The sequence below is a fragment of the Balaenoptera borealis genome, assembly GCF_965194805.1.
Source record: "Balaenoptera borealis genome assembly, chromosome: 10".
NCBI lineage: Eukaryota > Metazoa > Chordata > Mammalia > Artiodactyla > Balaenopteridae > Balaenoptera > Balaenoptera borealis.
The window spans coordinates 81,726,377-81,742,269 of record NC_138874.1 but is presented as its reverse complement, the minus strand read 5'-3'; the positions used below and the strand labels follow the sequence as shown (position 1 = coordinate 81,742,269).

General features: G+C 41.1%; 1 long non-coding RNA gene across 14 annotated transcripts in view; it reads right to left on the bottom strand.

Annotated features, from left to right (window-relative positions):
- The window catches only part of LOC309604704, a 102,364-nt gene that overhangs the window by 79,441 nt on the left and 7,030 nt on the right, over nt 1-15,893 (bottom strand). For 11 of the 14 annotated variants that reach the window (XR_014230979.1, XR_014230980.1, XR_014230981.1 and 8 more), the window contains one exon: nt 12,675-12,823. This is a non-coding gene — a long non-coding RNA (uncharacterized lncRNA). Of the gene's footprint in view, nt 1-5,994; nt 6,141-12,674; nt 12,824-15,893 lie in introns of all 14 variants that reach the window. The other 3 variants (XR_014230984.1, XR_014230989.1, XR_014230987.1) reach the window with 2 other exon arrangements.

Sequence of the window (15,893 nt, the reverse complement as noted above, 5' to 3'; positions counted from 1 at the left end):
ATGAGGCAAAATTCACTTAATGGCATCTAGAATGGTGAATCCTTTCCAGAAGTGTTTCAATTGACTTTGCCCATTTTAAAGAGAGCAATTCAGGGGCATTTAATATATTCACAACCTTATGCATCTACTATCTAGTTCTAAAACATCTTCATCACCCCAAAAGAAAGCCCCCTGCCCATAAAGCAGTTACTTCCTTAGCCCCTGGCAAACACTAATGTGCTTTCTGTCTCAATGGATTTACCTATTCTGGATATTTCATATAAATGGAATCATACAGTACATAATCTTTTGTGTCTGGGTTCTTTGACTTAGCACAATATTTTCAAGATTCATCCATGATGTGGCACGTATTAATATTTCATTCCTTTTTATGGTTAAATAAACTATTCTATATATTTTATTTGCAATTTGTTGCAGGTACATGTCATCTGCCTGATTTTACCTCTAGATGGCATTACTTTCTTGGGAATTTCCTGGTCTGTCCCAATACTATTTAGTGAAATTAACTAAATTACACTGTAAAATTATATCAAGAACTGCTTTCACTGCAAAGCCAAATGAATCCTAATGAATCAGCCATTATGGATGTTTTGACACTACAGCATACAATATGTCGTGGATCTGGCCATTACATGCTGTTATAAGCAACAGTGGCTTCCGGGTAAGTAGAGATTACTTTTCAGATGTGTTTTTAAAATATCTATTTCATACTGAATTATTGTAGCTTGAATCTTGTTATTAAGCTGGCAGTAAATAATAATACCCCAGTCAAGACTGGAATAACAAAATACTATAGGGGATTTTGTAATGTCATTGTGAAATCTACATGATACTTGGTTTGATTTATAGACCTGGCTCCGCCTATTACCTAAAGGACCATGGACAAATCTCACTGGTCTTGCTTAATCCTCTAGAAAGAGATGAAAGTAAATTAAAACCTTCCTTGTCGGGTTTTATGAGTATCAAATGAAAAATGACTCTGAAAATGCACTGTAATCTGGGAGGCACTATGCTAATTGTTACTAATTTTGAGGACTTAAAGATTCATACTCATTGGTGTTTATATTATGCATAAAAATGTTATTCTCTTTAAGGTAGTCAGTGTCATTAAGCTCAGGGCTTCTCAAGAATTTTAACAGTTTAAAAAGCAATTCCATTTTGAGTATCTTCCTGAGACTATCATCAGAGAGAGTGGTCCAAGAAGATTCTGTGAGGAAATTACAGCACTTTTAAGTAAGTGATCTCTGTACTGGATACTCCTAGTTTGTTTAGTTTAGTTAGGTGAGGTAACTTTGACTTGACTGAAATATATTTTAGTATGAGAAGCATTTGTCCTGTCTGGTGATAATAGTTCAGAGCTTCTTTGTACCTTTAGTGCCCAAGAGAATTTGACATATAATAACCCTTAAATATGTAATGATAAATAAGTGAGTTCCATTTCCTATATTTCTCCTTTATTTGACTAGGAATTTATTTAGGGTAACAATAATTTTATTGTTTATTGAATCCTCATTACCAAATAGTGCCTGGCGGTCAAAAAAAAACATAAAACAAAAAAACCCAACCAAACAAACAAAAAAAGAAGCGTTCGTTGTATGCAAAATGAGTAAATTACTGGATACAAATATTGCTACTAAAGATGCAGAAAATATAGGTTTAAAATAGTTTATGTTTTAAATTATTAAGAGCTTATTTCAAAGTTATGCATTCTCCCCTAGTTGACCTAGTTGCTTAATTAAAGCTGCCCAAGCAGTTAACACCTGGAGCATCTTTTGACAGACAAAAAAAATCAAAGCAAGTAAGTGGTGTTCATAGGTAGGTCTACAAATGATTCATGTGCCCTAAAGTTCTTAAAACATAAGCAATACAGAGTTCTTTGCATGTGTAGGAAGCACTGGGGTCTTGAAAACAGAATGGGCAGAGGCTTGGGGACAAATGGATGAAATGAGATAATACAAAGCATTCAATTCAGTACTTGGCTCCCAGCACCTTTGTGCTAATTAGGTAAAGACCTCTCTGGGCAGATGCAGCCCCGCAGGCTTACAGTTTGGCAAGCTGAGTGGGGATTGGATTACTGTTCCCAAGCTCCCTTGGGCAGCAACCTTGCACAATGAACAACCTGCAGAACAATTTTTGGAGGCCCTCCGGCTAGCTATTGTCATCGAGAGACAGCATGACAGAGTGAGTAGTCAGCCTCGCCAGCTTAGCAGTGGGTACCTCGTAACAGAGTAATCTTTCCGTGGCTTGGTTACTCACTTGTAAAATGAGACAATACTAATATTCCCCTCGCTGGGTCATTATGCAGAGTGAATGACTGAATGTATGTAAAACACACAGAGCAGTGCATGGCAAATGTATATATTCCATAAAATGTGAGGTATTGTTATCAATATTAGACTAGTTCTCAATAACAGACAAGGCAAAGTGGTATCAACTCTGACAGTCTTGAGGCATGGGGTTTAGGATGGTAAGGCTTTGAAGGAAGGGTGGTCGTCGGCACAAAGCTCCCTGTCTTGCAGAGAAGTAGGAGCCATTAAACCCTACAAAGAACCATCCAAATTTAGGGGTGTGGAATTCTTCCTTGGAACTCCATGATCTTATACACCACCTCCATTCCAATGACTTCCATCTAGATGTTCAATATGTATTTGTTGGTGGGTTTTTTAAGTAATTTTAAATGTCTAAAATCTTTGCTCTCCATCCAGCGCTGCCGGCTGGTTTGTTAGGATTGCTAGTTTATACTGAAGTCAAATGAGGCAGTTTTCTCAATCTCTTCCTCTGAGAAGATTATTTGTGTGTACTTTTCCAAATACTGCAGCATTCTTTTCTTTTACCTTTCCAGATTGAACTTTTAATTAATTAATTAACTTAATTGAAGTATAGCTGATTTACAATATTAGTTTCAGGTGATCAACATAGTGATTCAGTATTTTTATAGATTATACTCCACTTAAAATTATTACAAAATAGTGGCTATATTTCCCTGTGCTGTACAATATATCCTTGTTGCTTATTTATTTTGTACATTGAAGTTTGTATCTCTTTTTTTTTTTTTTTTAATAAATTCATTTATTTAGTTTTGGTTGCTCTTAATCTTCTACCCCTATCTTGCCCCTCCCCCTTCTCTCTCCTCTCTGGTAACCACTAGTTTGTTCTCCGTATCTGTGTGGGCACTTAGGTTGTAAGTTCTAATACTAAACACAAGGGGGCAGCGTTCTGCCACCTATCCCCGCTCTGGCCCCGTTCAGAAACCTGATTTTCATGAAGTGCTTTTTTTTAAGCCTATCTTAGTTAAGGAGGCAAATCCTTATTCCTTTAAGACCAGGCTTACTGTTTTTCTTCACTACTGCCTGGAATATATACCTATCCTTCTGTAGAAATAAAATTGAAATCTAAAAGCCTGACTGTATTTATACCCAGGACATGTTAATAGGGAGTTTAAAAAACAACAAAATATTTAAACCAAAGCATTTTAGGCTAGCTATCCCTCTCTACTGGGTAACATAAAATATAATGATATTGCCATTAAGGTGATTGTCTGCGCTCTCTTAAACACTAATTTGCTCTGTTAATCACCATAGATCCTTTCCAAAGGTAATTGCTAACCCTGAATACTTCATTCCACAAATATTTACTAAGTGCCTTCTACGTGCTAGGGATTTTTCTGGGGATTTAATGGAACCCAGACAAGGGTTGTATCTTTGTGTTTAGACTGGTGATATTCTGTCAGGAGAGGGAGGCAGGGATATACCTGCCTGCAGAGGCTCGGCCCCTTTGAAAGAATATCTTTAAAACGTTTAGGTTTGTTAAGATGGAAGGGAATTTAGAGATTACCTAGTGGAAACTCAGACGCCTAGAGGGGCCAGACAGATAAATAAATAAAATGGGCCAGTTGGGGTCTGCAATTAAGTGAAGAACAGGTGTCTAATTTAAAGACCACTCTCTCCCAATAAGCTCAGGCTAGAATTTTCTTCTCTTTTTTTTTTTTTTTTTTTAAACCCAAAACAAGACCTGCTCCCCTCAACACACACACACCTTCTCCTAAAGTTACCAAACAGAAAGAACTGTTTTAAGGAAGGTGGATTCACAGAACTAGGAAGGGCAGGGAGTCAAGATAAATCACCTTGTCCTCCACCCCACCCCTCCCCCCAAGTTTTTTTAAACAAATGTATTAACCCAAACCATGATAACTATTGAGCAATGCAAGACCACAACATGGACAGTGGCCAAAGGCTACGGTATAGGTGAGGTCGCTGTTTTTCTCTTTCCTCAAGGAATTTTCTAGGCCATTAAGAGAGCTTCCCTTTCTGAGTCTGGTTTTTCTAAGTCTCCCGTTAGCTTTCAGCAGGAACAGGGCATGCGGTGTAACCATCTTCAGGTGCTATCAGAAGAGAAATGCGAGGGGCTAGCTGTGTCTTCCTCCCCTGTCACTAGTGAATGTGAGAAGGATGTGAGATGCAGGCAAGCAGTCTCTGGGGCCAGATTTGTCAAGGGAATTCAGATGTTGATCTTTCAAAGAGAAGCCAGAAATCTGGAGTTTCATGGGAAATCTCCCAATTTTAGAGAGCTGCCAATGAATTATCTCAATGCTGTGAAGGCCATTCCAAGCTCATCTGAGAGCTAAATTTTCCTCCTTGTCCAGTAGCTTAACCTCTAACCTAATTAAATCCTCTAATTCTACAGATTAAATAACAGGCCCAGAGAAGTGAATGACTTGCCCAACATCATCACATAATCTGTATTTTTTCCTCTAAGTCATAAAATAGCTGAAAAAAGTGGAGGAAATGTCTTACAACCAGTGAGACAACTATTGTCAACTTAAATAAAAGGTAGGTGCGAAATGAGCCAGCTACTTGGCAATGTTGGTGTTGAGACAATTCAGAAGAGTATGATTTATACTAACAATGAATGTAGTACCTAATGTGGAAAATGATGATTATTGCAGAGGGGCTAATGAGAAAGTAAAAGATGCTCTGGTTGCCATGAGTTACAAATCAGCACCATGATGGTTCTATCAAATTTGAATAAGTAACTATGAACACAACAGGGTATTGGAAAACAGCTGCAGGCTTACATATCAAGAAATTCTGGGTAAGTCAGACATTCCATTATTTCATAAATCTAATAAGAGAAGTGCATATGGATTTTACTATTACATTAAGAAAAAAATGGCTCAATATCACACAGGAAATACAATAAACATGTAGGTATTGCTAAAGAGCTCAAACAAATGAGGGGATGAAGGAACATTTAAGTGAAGCCAGTTGGGACTTCAAATTCTGGGGCCATTTCAAACATGTCCAGTGGTCATTTTTTTTATATGGGGGCTAGAAATATTTTATACCATTTAAGAAAGTGCTATTTTTTTGATTGTTCACTACACGTGGCTAATTCTTGTGCCACACTGACATTCCAAGAGGACAGCCAAGTGCTGACTGATGTCACCATCTGGTTTTACCAGGTCGTGTTCACCTCTCACTGACCGTCTCCAGATTCTGTTAGGGCAGAGTGGGTGTCTAAATTGTTCACGGTCATGCTCCCAGCTCAGTTCCTGGCACTCAGAAGGCCCTCAGTAACTGTTTAGTTAGGCTGAATTGGCTCAGCTGGAATTGAAGAATCAGAAGCAGTTGGAAGGGAGCTTAGAGCTAGTTCTCATCATCCTCATCCATCCCACCCCTCCCAGCACGATACCACTCCCTCCTCTTCCACGTCCCCCTCCATCAGTTGACGGGAAATACAACGCACTGTTAGCAAGCAGTCAAATCTACTTCAATAATCCTGCCTTAGACCCTCTCCAGATGATGCTAATGCCAAACTAGATAGTCATAATGTTCTTGGCCAAAAGCCTATACTTTTAAAATGAGATTACATGAGATTCATATGAGTTTTAATATAACCATAATAAGTATTAATAATGCATGCTGTATAATCAATTGGCATTCTCCCCCAAAGGGCTCAAATTCTTATTTCTTATTGTGATAAATTTGTACTTACAGATAAACAGGAATACATCTCTCTTCATAAGGGGCAAAACAACCTTTTAGCTTCATAGAAGTTTCCCAACAATAATATGATCTAGCTCCACTAGGCTGGAAGAGCATGGGCTTGAGAATTTCAGATCACCGGTCACCAGTATAACTCTGGAATGGAATTTAATTTCTAAATGCACACTCTCACCCCAACCAAAATGTCTAACTTGTCTATCTCAGGGACTCCACACCTTGAAAACTTCGAATCCTTTAAACCATTCATTCATCCAATAACTGAGTTCCTGATATATGCCAAGCACCATGCTAGGTACCAGAGGCACAATGGTGAACACGGTGGGCATGGTTCCTATTCTCATTGCGCTTTTAGTTTAGGGCCAAACAAAATGAAAGCAAACAGCAACAAAAAACTCAAGTTGAGATAAAAATTATGAAGGAGAAAGAAAGTGCTAAGATGGAGAATAATGGAGGAGAGAGATTGAGTTTAAATAGAGTGGTCTTAGAAGACCTCTGGGGAGGTGATATTTAAGTTGAGGTCTTTGCAGTTAAAAAAAAAAAAAAAAAAAAAGATGAAGAGCTTTCCAGGCAGGAGGAAGAACAGATGTAAAGACTCTACGTCCTTGGCTTGATGCTAAGAAAAAAAAACAGACATGGGGAATGCGGCACAAGATGATGCAGCGATAGGCAGGGGCATGACACACTTATGGGCCATGGTCGGAGGAGCCCAGATTGGTGCTTTGGGAGCCATAGAAAAGTTATAAGCTGCAAGGCAATGTGATCTAATTTAAGTTTTGAGAAAAAAATTCTTGGTGTTCTCATGGCAGAGGCTTAGAGCAAAAACAAGTAGATGGGTTAGGCTGCTATGACAGGAGTAGGCAAGAGAAGGCGGCAAGCGGGATTAGGGTGCTGGCAACGCAGATGGAAAAAAGTGAGGCGGATTTTAAGGTAGATTTTGATGAGTTCATTGACAGGACGTGCAGACGGATTGATGTGGGAGGTAAGGGACGACTCTTAGATTTCTGGCTTGATGAATGGAGTGGATTGGAAGCCCAACACAATAAAATCATAGAGGAGAGCTGCTCTGCTTAAAGAAGGAGAAAAGGAAAAGGGGAGGTCTGGGTCCTGTCCACTGGGGCACCTTCCCAACTATCCTTGGGTCTCCCTAGGATACCTAGGTCATGGTTCTTCAATTTTAGGGTGCTGAGCCGTTTGGAAAGCCTATTAACATACCGGTTCCTACATGTAGTGTTTCTGGAACAGAGCACTTGGAGCAGATATAGACCAGAAGGTTAATGTTGATGTGTCTGCTTATAAGATACACTGCTTTCAACTAACCTTCAGATTGGTTGGAAACACTTAAAGCAACTGGCAAGCCGTTTGCTGGCAGACTTATGGCTCCTTTTTATAAATGTATAAAAACCAAGGTAGCCTTTGTTTTCACTTCGTGTTTTTCTACTCTTCACACTCTACTGAAATAAAATAGAACCAATGGTTATTATTTATATTGCTAGAAACTCTTTGAGTGGTTCTTCCAGTGGTTGGGATGAATTATATTTTCTTCGCTTAATGATGCTGTCGTGTCATCGACTATAATCACGAGAACTAGTTCATATGAATGTATAAATGTGTCTCTGCTGAAAAAGACTGATACAATAGTACCCAGTATGTGTTAATTTGTATAACTATTAAGATATACTTTAGCACAGAAACTAAAGGGGCATTTGGCCATTGTTCTTTTACCTCGATGCCTTATTTATTTGGATTGGCTTTATCCTCATCAAATGCTTGCTTCAATTTGCACTTTCTGAATTTATCAAAAATGAATAAAGGTGAAGCAGAAACTTGCTAATTAATCCATTAAGAAGATCAACACAGAGAGTCAAAAAGGGTAAATCAGCCCCAAACAAAGCTGGCTGGTTGGTTTTTTTGCAAATAAAGTCTAACCAGCCTTCCCTGTGTTTCTGATGTTAGCAGGTGAGCTGTCTAGCTGGAACAATGCATCCCTTCCAATGACTTACAGAAGCCGTCTGGTCCTGCTGTGAGCAGGTCCTGCTTATTATCACTCATTCTTCTCTTGAAAGAGAATGTTTCCGCTCTGCTGGTGTACACCTCTCTCCTGCCTCTGAATGGTTATCACGCTTATGTGACTCATGAGGCACTCGCTCCATCCCGCTTAGCAGTCAGCTGTGCATCTATCCTATCTCCTCCACTAGACATTGCGAGCATTCCCCGAGGTCCAGGCCGTGTCCTCCTGCTCTGGTTTCATCTCAGCTCTCTTGCTCTGAAGATTTTCGAGCCTTATCTCTAACTGTGACCTTCTCCCTTGGCCCCTGACCTAAATTTCCAACAGTCTGCTGGGGATTTCACTCCCATCTCAAGCTCCACGTGTCATATATTGAATAGTTCACCAACTGCCACCTCTTAACTCCTCTCTCTGTTAATGATCACCATCCTCCCGGCTGGAGACACACATGCTTCTCGTGTCTCTTTCACTCCCTATCTAATCAGTCACTTTGTCCTATTGATTTTCCCTGTTCTCGTCAAAATGACTTATTTACTCACTGCCAAATACACCTTGCACTTTCCCACTGCTAATATTGTTACCTGCAGTTTCACCTACCATGAGAGCCTTCTTATCTGCTTACTGACATGCTCCAAGGAGTTCCAGACTCACCTGTAAAGTCAGCCTTTACCTTAAGCAGCATCTGTCCCAAGCATTTAGCTTCTCCTCTGAATTCTAGCAGGTGTTGACTTCCTTTATCAAAATGATCATGCACCTTTTCTTTTTGAAATGTTAGATTGTGGTGACGGTGTTTTTGAAATCTTTTATTGTTATTCAACTTCTCTCATTTGCGTGGTTACTTCAACTAGATTGTAAATTCCTTGAAGACAGGAACGCTGTCTTAAATACTATTGTACTGCGCACAAGCTAGACACTCAAAAATACTGGTTGATTTGTTTGCGTTGGATTTGTCTGATGATAGAGATGGAGAGACAGGCACTGTAGTTCAGTTTGCAATTCAGTCGCTCATTAAGTTGGCCCATTAAACACAATTTATTCTCTCTTCTAATATATTGCTCACAACACTTTTTTTTTCCCCTTGAGTCATTGAAAAGAACATACTAGCACAATAAAAACTGGGGAAAAAAGACTTCTGATAGATGTGTTTGCAAAAACTTTTCTCTTATACTCTTCTAAAGTAAATACAAGATCTGCAGACACTGAATTTATAGTAGTCATCTCTTGGCTAAATAACGCTGCATGACAAACCACAACAACCCTGCAGTGGCTACAACAGGAAACCTTTATTTTTGTGCGTGAGCATGTAGGCTGGGCAGTTCTGCTGATCTGAGCTGGTCTAGGTGGGCTCACTCATGCCCCTGAAGCCTGCCAAGGGGGTAGCAGCTGGCTCTGCTAATGTTGGTCTGGCTCTCCTGGTGTCTGGGGCCTTGGCTGGGGTGACTGAGCTGACTGAGCTTGGCCCCATGTGTTCGCTCATCTTCCAGTAGGCTAGCTCAGGCTCATTCTCATGGTGATGCAGGGTACTGAGAGAGAGCCAGTGGTGGCATGGCCCCCTAATATCTAGACTCAGCACTGGCCCACCACTGTTCCTCTTCCCCACTGATTCAAGGGGTGGGGAAACAGGCCCCACTTCCCGACGGGCAGAGCTAATTCACATTGCAAAGGATATGGAAACAGGGATGGAGAACCCCAGCTGTTCTTGCAATCAATCTATCCCAGAGTAGACAGACCTGATTTCATATACCAGCACAGCTTTCTAGTTGCATAATATTGGGCAATTTATTTAACCACTCTAAGCCACTTTCCCTCAATTGGAAAATAGGTCCTGTGAGATTCAAAGGAAATCTATACACAGGGCCTGGGACATTATAGGAAGTCATTAAATTCCTCACAGCTCTCCCAACAGCTGTTTAGAGAAGGGAAAGAGGTGTACATCATCTCTTAACATGATGAAAATTAGATAATTTTATTCAAATCTGATTTGGAGAAACCAAACGCTAAACCCAAATGCATAATTCAGGAAAAAATGACATAAAAGTTTGAGCAGTCATTTGAAAGATTTTGAAGAAATTAACTGGGAAACAAAGCTCAATGTTATTAAAATCAGTAGGACCTTTGTGCTGATCCTATGGGAGCAAGAAAGGGCAGGTCACAAAGTCTGTGGGGCAGACCATGGGGACTTTCTCATCGTTTTTTGGGTCATACTCCACATCTGGTTGGGTGACAAAACCAGCAGTTTCTCTCTCTTTCCCATTCTCCATGTAAACTTTCTTATCCCTGATGTGTTCTCAGGAGTCCTAGCTGGGTCAGAGAACTCTCAACCTGCACAGCAGCCCTGAACTAGGAAGAGAGTCATAGTGTGGGGCTATCTTGGTCCTGCTCACGGTTGCTGACTTAGCTCAGAATAAATGTCATAAATCCTAATCGAATGAATCTATAAGAGGAAGAATCACAGAGGTGACAACAAAGGTGATGCGTAACTAACATTCACTCATTCCACAAAGATTTATTGAAGTTCCTACTCTGTGAGCACTGGGGGAACAGTAAATGAGACTGAGAAGTTTTCTGCCATCAAATAGCTTATATTCTATGGGGTCAAGGGAAGAGTATTTGTATTTGCTGTATGTTCAGCTAACATTTATTTTTTTTAAATTTTCCCCTCAACTTTATTGAGGCATAATTGACAAATGAAAATTCAATATACTTAAAGTGTACAGCCTGATGATATGATATATGTATACATTGTGAAATGATTCCCACAACCAAGCTAACTGAAACACCCATCACCTAATATAGTTACCTTTTGTGTGTGTGTGGTGAGAACACTTAAGACCTACTCACTTTGCAAATTTCAGTACACAATACAGTATTATTAACTATAGTCACCATGCTGTACATTAGATCCCCAGCATTTATGCATCTTATAAGTAAAAGTTTATACCCTTTGACCCCATTTCCCACAACACCCAGGCCCTGGCAACCACTGTTCTATTCTCTGCTTCTGTGAATTTAAATTTTTTAGATTCCACATATAATTGAGATCATACAGTATTTGTCTTTCTGTGTCTGGCTTATTCACATAGCATTATGTCCTCCAGGTTCATCCATGTTGTCGCAAATGGCAGGATCTTCTTGTTTTATGACTGAATAATATTCCATTGTGTATATATATATGTATATATATAGATCACATCTTCTTTATCCATTCATCGGTCAACAGACACGTAGGTCGTTTCCATATCTTGGCTATTGTGAATCATTCTGCTAACACTGATTAAGTACTTACTATGCATTAGCTACTGTGCTAGGCACTTCACACATAAATGTCTCATTTAACCTTCACAGTAGCCCTGGAAGGAAGGTGTTGTTATTTTGCTTGTTTCATAAGTGAAGAAACTGAAGTTTTGAGTTGTTATGTAACTTATCCAAGGTCACCCAGCTAGCAAGTTCCTGATAGGTTAACATTGGAAGTGATGGGGTGGGGAGGATTTAAGTGACAATATCCACTGGGGGTCTGGTGATAAATGGAGTTCAGAGAGAGGTGAGACTTGGAAATGCACTGCTTCTGACGGGCAGGTGTTAGCCACAGTCATGACAAGAGGGGGATCGGGATTTGGGCAAAGAAGGGAAAGCAGAGAAATAGGGGCTAAATTCTAAGAAAACCTTCATATGAAAAGAAGTGATGTGATGAAAAAGGAACCAAGGAGACAATAAAGAAAGTGGAATCTGAAAGGTGCCCATAGGATGTGATCTTATGAAAGAAGTCAGAAGAACAGGAATTTGAGAAAAGGTTATTCAGAAGTCTGTTTCTTGGTGTTCTGGGAAGAATCACAATTTCCCATTCCATGTGCTGCCCTCATTTGTATAACTGACAGCATAATACACTTGCATCTTTGTTATGCTGTTTGTAGTTATCCTTAGAATCTCTATTAGCCATGGAAATAAACTTTCAAATTCTATTTAGGCAAAAGCTTCACATTTCCATCCCCTACCCCCAACCTTCTGGTAGCTTCCAGTCTGACGTGGACACCCCAAATATTATTTATCTGGAACCAATGTTCTCGTTTCTCTCTGCTGAGTCCACACATCCTTGTTTGACCAAATAACAGGAACAAACAATTCCTTCTATAATGGATGTACCCTAAGGTGTTACGCTTCTGAGAATCTCATCTGAAAATTGATTCCCCTGAACCATGGCACAGTATGATTTTAGTTCACACACTTGTTATTTATTGGTTACAAATGGTAGGGATTTGACTAGGTATGCTGTGTCTCTAGGCCAGAACAGTACAGGTAGTGTCCAACTCAGAGAGGGGAGGAAGAAGCTAGGGGAGGGGGTTGGAGCACAGCCATAAATGGTAGTTGAGGTACCAGAGTAGCTGACCACATTCGCAAAAGGTTATTTAACTAATAATGATCCAACTGTAGTACCATGTCCCTCCCAACTTTTAAACATGTAAAATTATTATTAATACAAATACTGGTTAAGACGTCTTGCACATTTACTATGTGCAGGGCATTGCATCCAGCACATTCTATGGATTATCCCATTTTGACTCTCACAAGGACTCAATGGCTTAGGTTTAATGATCAATTCCTCCACTTCCCTTAGGACAGATGAGATTCTGAGTAGAATTAGGAAAAGCTGAAATATCTGGGCTCACCTCCTCACCAAAATCCTGGCCTCTAGCCACCGCTGTCCAATAGAACTTCCTGTGATGAAGGGGATGTTTTATATGCTGTCCAGTATGGCAGCTACGAGCTGCACATCGATGCAGAGCACTTGAAATGTGATTACTGCAACAGACTCGCACTAAGAAAGAAACAAACACACAAAAAACCTGAATTTTAATTAAAATTTAAATGTAAATAGCCACATTTCATAGTCATTTTGGACTGTGCCAATATAGAACATTTCCACCATTGCAGAAAATTCTATTGGATAGTACTGTTTAGGAGAAATGCTGCATTTCCCCCTTCCTCCCTGGTTGGATTCCAAGGCAAGCAAAGGAGTTTCTCCTCCCATTCCCAGCTCCTCCAACCCTCCAGCCTTAGAGAAAGGAGATTCCTCATTCCGTCTTCTCCTACTTCACCTCCACACTGCCCACCCCATGGCACCAGCTTGTTCAACAGCCTTGAGTTGGGGGAGCCCCAAAGGGGGAAGCAGATGGGAGTGACCTTCTCTATCAGCAGCATCATCAACAATCCACAGTTACTCACTTCTCAAAAGATGAAAATCATTCTGCCAGAGATAGAATCAGCCGAGCTAAATCTGAACAAACAAACACATGCACACAGCATTTAATGACATAACAAAAGAATTGCTCTGTGCTTTGCTAGAGTCCCTATAACTGGTGACTTAGATGGAGGAAAGCCTGTGAGGTTTTCTTTCTCTTCTTCAAAACTTTAAAAAATAACTAGTTGGAAGAGAGACCTTCAAGATGGCGGAGGAGTAAGACGTGGAGACCACCTTCCTCCCCACAAATACATCAGAAATACATCTACATGTGGAACAACTCCTACAGAACACCGACTGAACGCTGGCAGAAGAACTCAGACCTCCCAACAGGCAAGAAACTCCCCATGGACCACAGGAGAGCAAAAGAAAAAAGAAAAAACAGAGACAAAAGAATAGGGATGGGACCTGCCCCTCTGGGAGGGAGCTGTGAAGGAGGAAAAGTTTCCACACACTAGGAAGCCTCTTCACTGGTGGGGACAGGGGGTGGGCGGGGGGGAAGCTTCGGAGCCACGAAGGAGAGCGCAGCAACAGGGGTGCAGAGGGCAAAGCGGAGAGCTTCCCGCACAGAGGATCGGTGCCGACCAGCACTCACCAGCCCGAGAGGCTTGTCTGCTCACCCGCCGGGACGGGCGGGGGCTGGGAACTGAGGCTCGGGCTTCGGAGGTCAGACCCCAGGGAGAGGACTGGGGTTGGCTGCGTGAACACAGCCTGAAGGGGGATAGTGAGCCACAGCTAGACGGGAGTGAGTCCGGGAAAAAGTGTGGACCTGCCTAAGAGGCAAGAGACCATTGTTTCGGGGTGCACGAGGCGAGGGGATTCAGAGCACTGCCTAAACAAGCTCCAGAGATGGGCACAAGCCGCGGCTATCAGCGCGGACCCCAGAGACGGGCATGAGACGCTAAGGCTGCTGCTGCCGCCACCAAGAAGCCTGTGTGCAAGCACAGGTCACTCTCCACACCTCCCCTCCCGGGAGCCTGTGCAGCCCGCCACTGCCAGCATCCCATGATCCAAGGACAATTTCCCCGGGAGAACGCATGGCGCGCCACAGGGTGGTGCAATGTCATGCTGGCCTCTGCCACCGCAGGCTCACCCCGCATTCCGTACCCCTCCCTCTCCCCGGCCTCTGTGAGCCAGAGCCCCTGAATCAGCTGCTCCTTTAACCCCGTCCTGTCTGAGCGAAGAACAGACGACCTCAGGTGACCTACATGCAGAGGTGGGTCCAAATCCAAAGCTGAACCCCAGGAGCTGTGCGAATGAAGAAGAGAAAGGGAAATTTCTCCCAGCAGCCTCAGGAGCAGCAGATTAAGTCTCCACAATCTACTTGATGTACCCTGCATCTCTGGAATACCTGAATAGATGACGAATCATCTCACAATTGAGGCAGTAGACTTTGGGAGCAAATGTAGACTTGGGGTTTGCTTTCTGCATCTAATTTGTTTCTGATTTTACGTTTATCTTAGTTTGGTATTTAAAGTTTATTATCATTGGTAGATTTGTTTATTGATTTGGTTGCTCTCTTCTTTTTTTTATATATATAGATATAGATATATTTTTCCTTTTTCTCTTTTTTGTGAGTGTGTATATGTATGCTTCTTAGTGTGATTTTGTCTGTATAGCTTTGTTTCTACCATTTGTCCTAGGGTTCTATCTGTCCATTTTTTGTTGTTGTTGTTGTTCTTTTAGTATAGTTTTTAGTGCTTGTTATCATTGGTGGATTTGTTTTTTGGTTTGGTTGCTCTCTTCTTTGTTTGTTTCTTTCTTTTTTTTCCTTTTTCTTAATTACTTTTTAATTTTTTATTTTTAATAATTTTTTTATTTTTTATTTTATTAACTTTTAATTTAATTAAATTAATTAAATAATTAATTTTTTTCTCCCTTTTCTTCTGAGCCGTGTGGCTGACAGGGTCTTGGTGCTCCAGCCAGGTGTCAGGCCTGTGCCTCTGAGGTGGGAGAGCTGAGTTCAGGACATTGGTCCAACAGAGACCTCCCGGCTCCACATAGTATCAAACGGCAAAAGCTCTCCCAGAGATCTCCATCTCAACACTAAGACCCAAATCCACTCAACGACCAGCAAGGTACAGTGCTGGACACCCTATGCCAAACAACTAGCAAGACAGGAACACAATCACACCCATTAGCAGAGAGGCTGCCTAAAATCATAATAAGGTCACAGACACCCCAAAACACACCACCGGACGTGGTCCTGCTCACCAGAAAGACAAGATCCAGCCTCATCCACCAGACCACAGGCACCAGTCCCCTCCACCAGAAAGTCTACACAACCCACTGAACCAACCTTAGCTACTGGGGGCAGACACCAAAAATAACGGGAACTACAAACCTGCAACCTGCGAAAAGGAGACCCCAAACACAGTAAGTTAAGCGAAATGAGAAGACACAGAAACACACAGCAGATGAAGGAGCAAGGTAAAAACCCACCAGACCTAACAAATGAAGAGGAAATAGGCAGTCTACCTGAAAAAGAATTCAGAGTAATGATAGTAAACATGATCCAAAATCTTGGAAATAGAATGGAGAAAATACAAGAAACGTTTAACAAGGACCTAGAAGAACTAAAGAGCAAACAAACAAGGATGAAAAACACAGTGAAATGAAATTAAAAGTTTAAATGAAATTAAAAGTT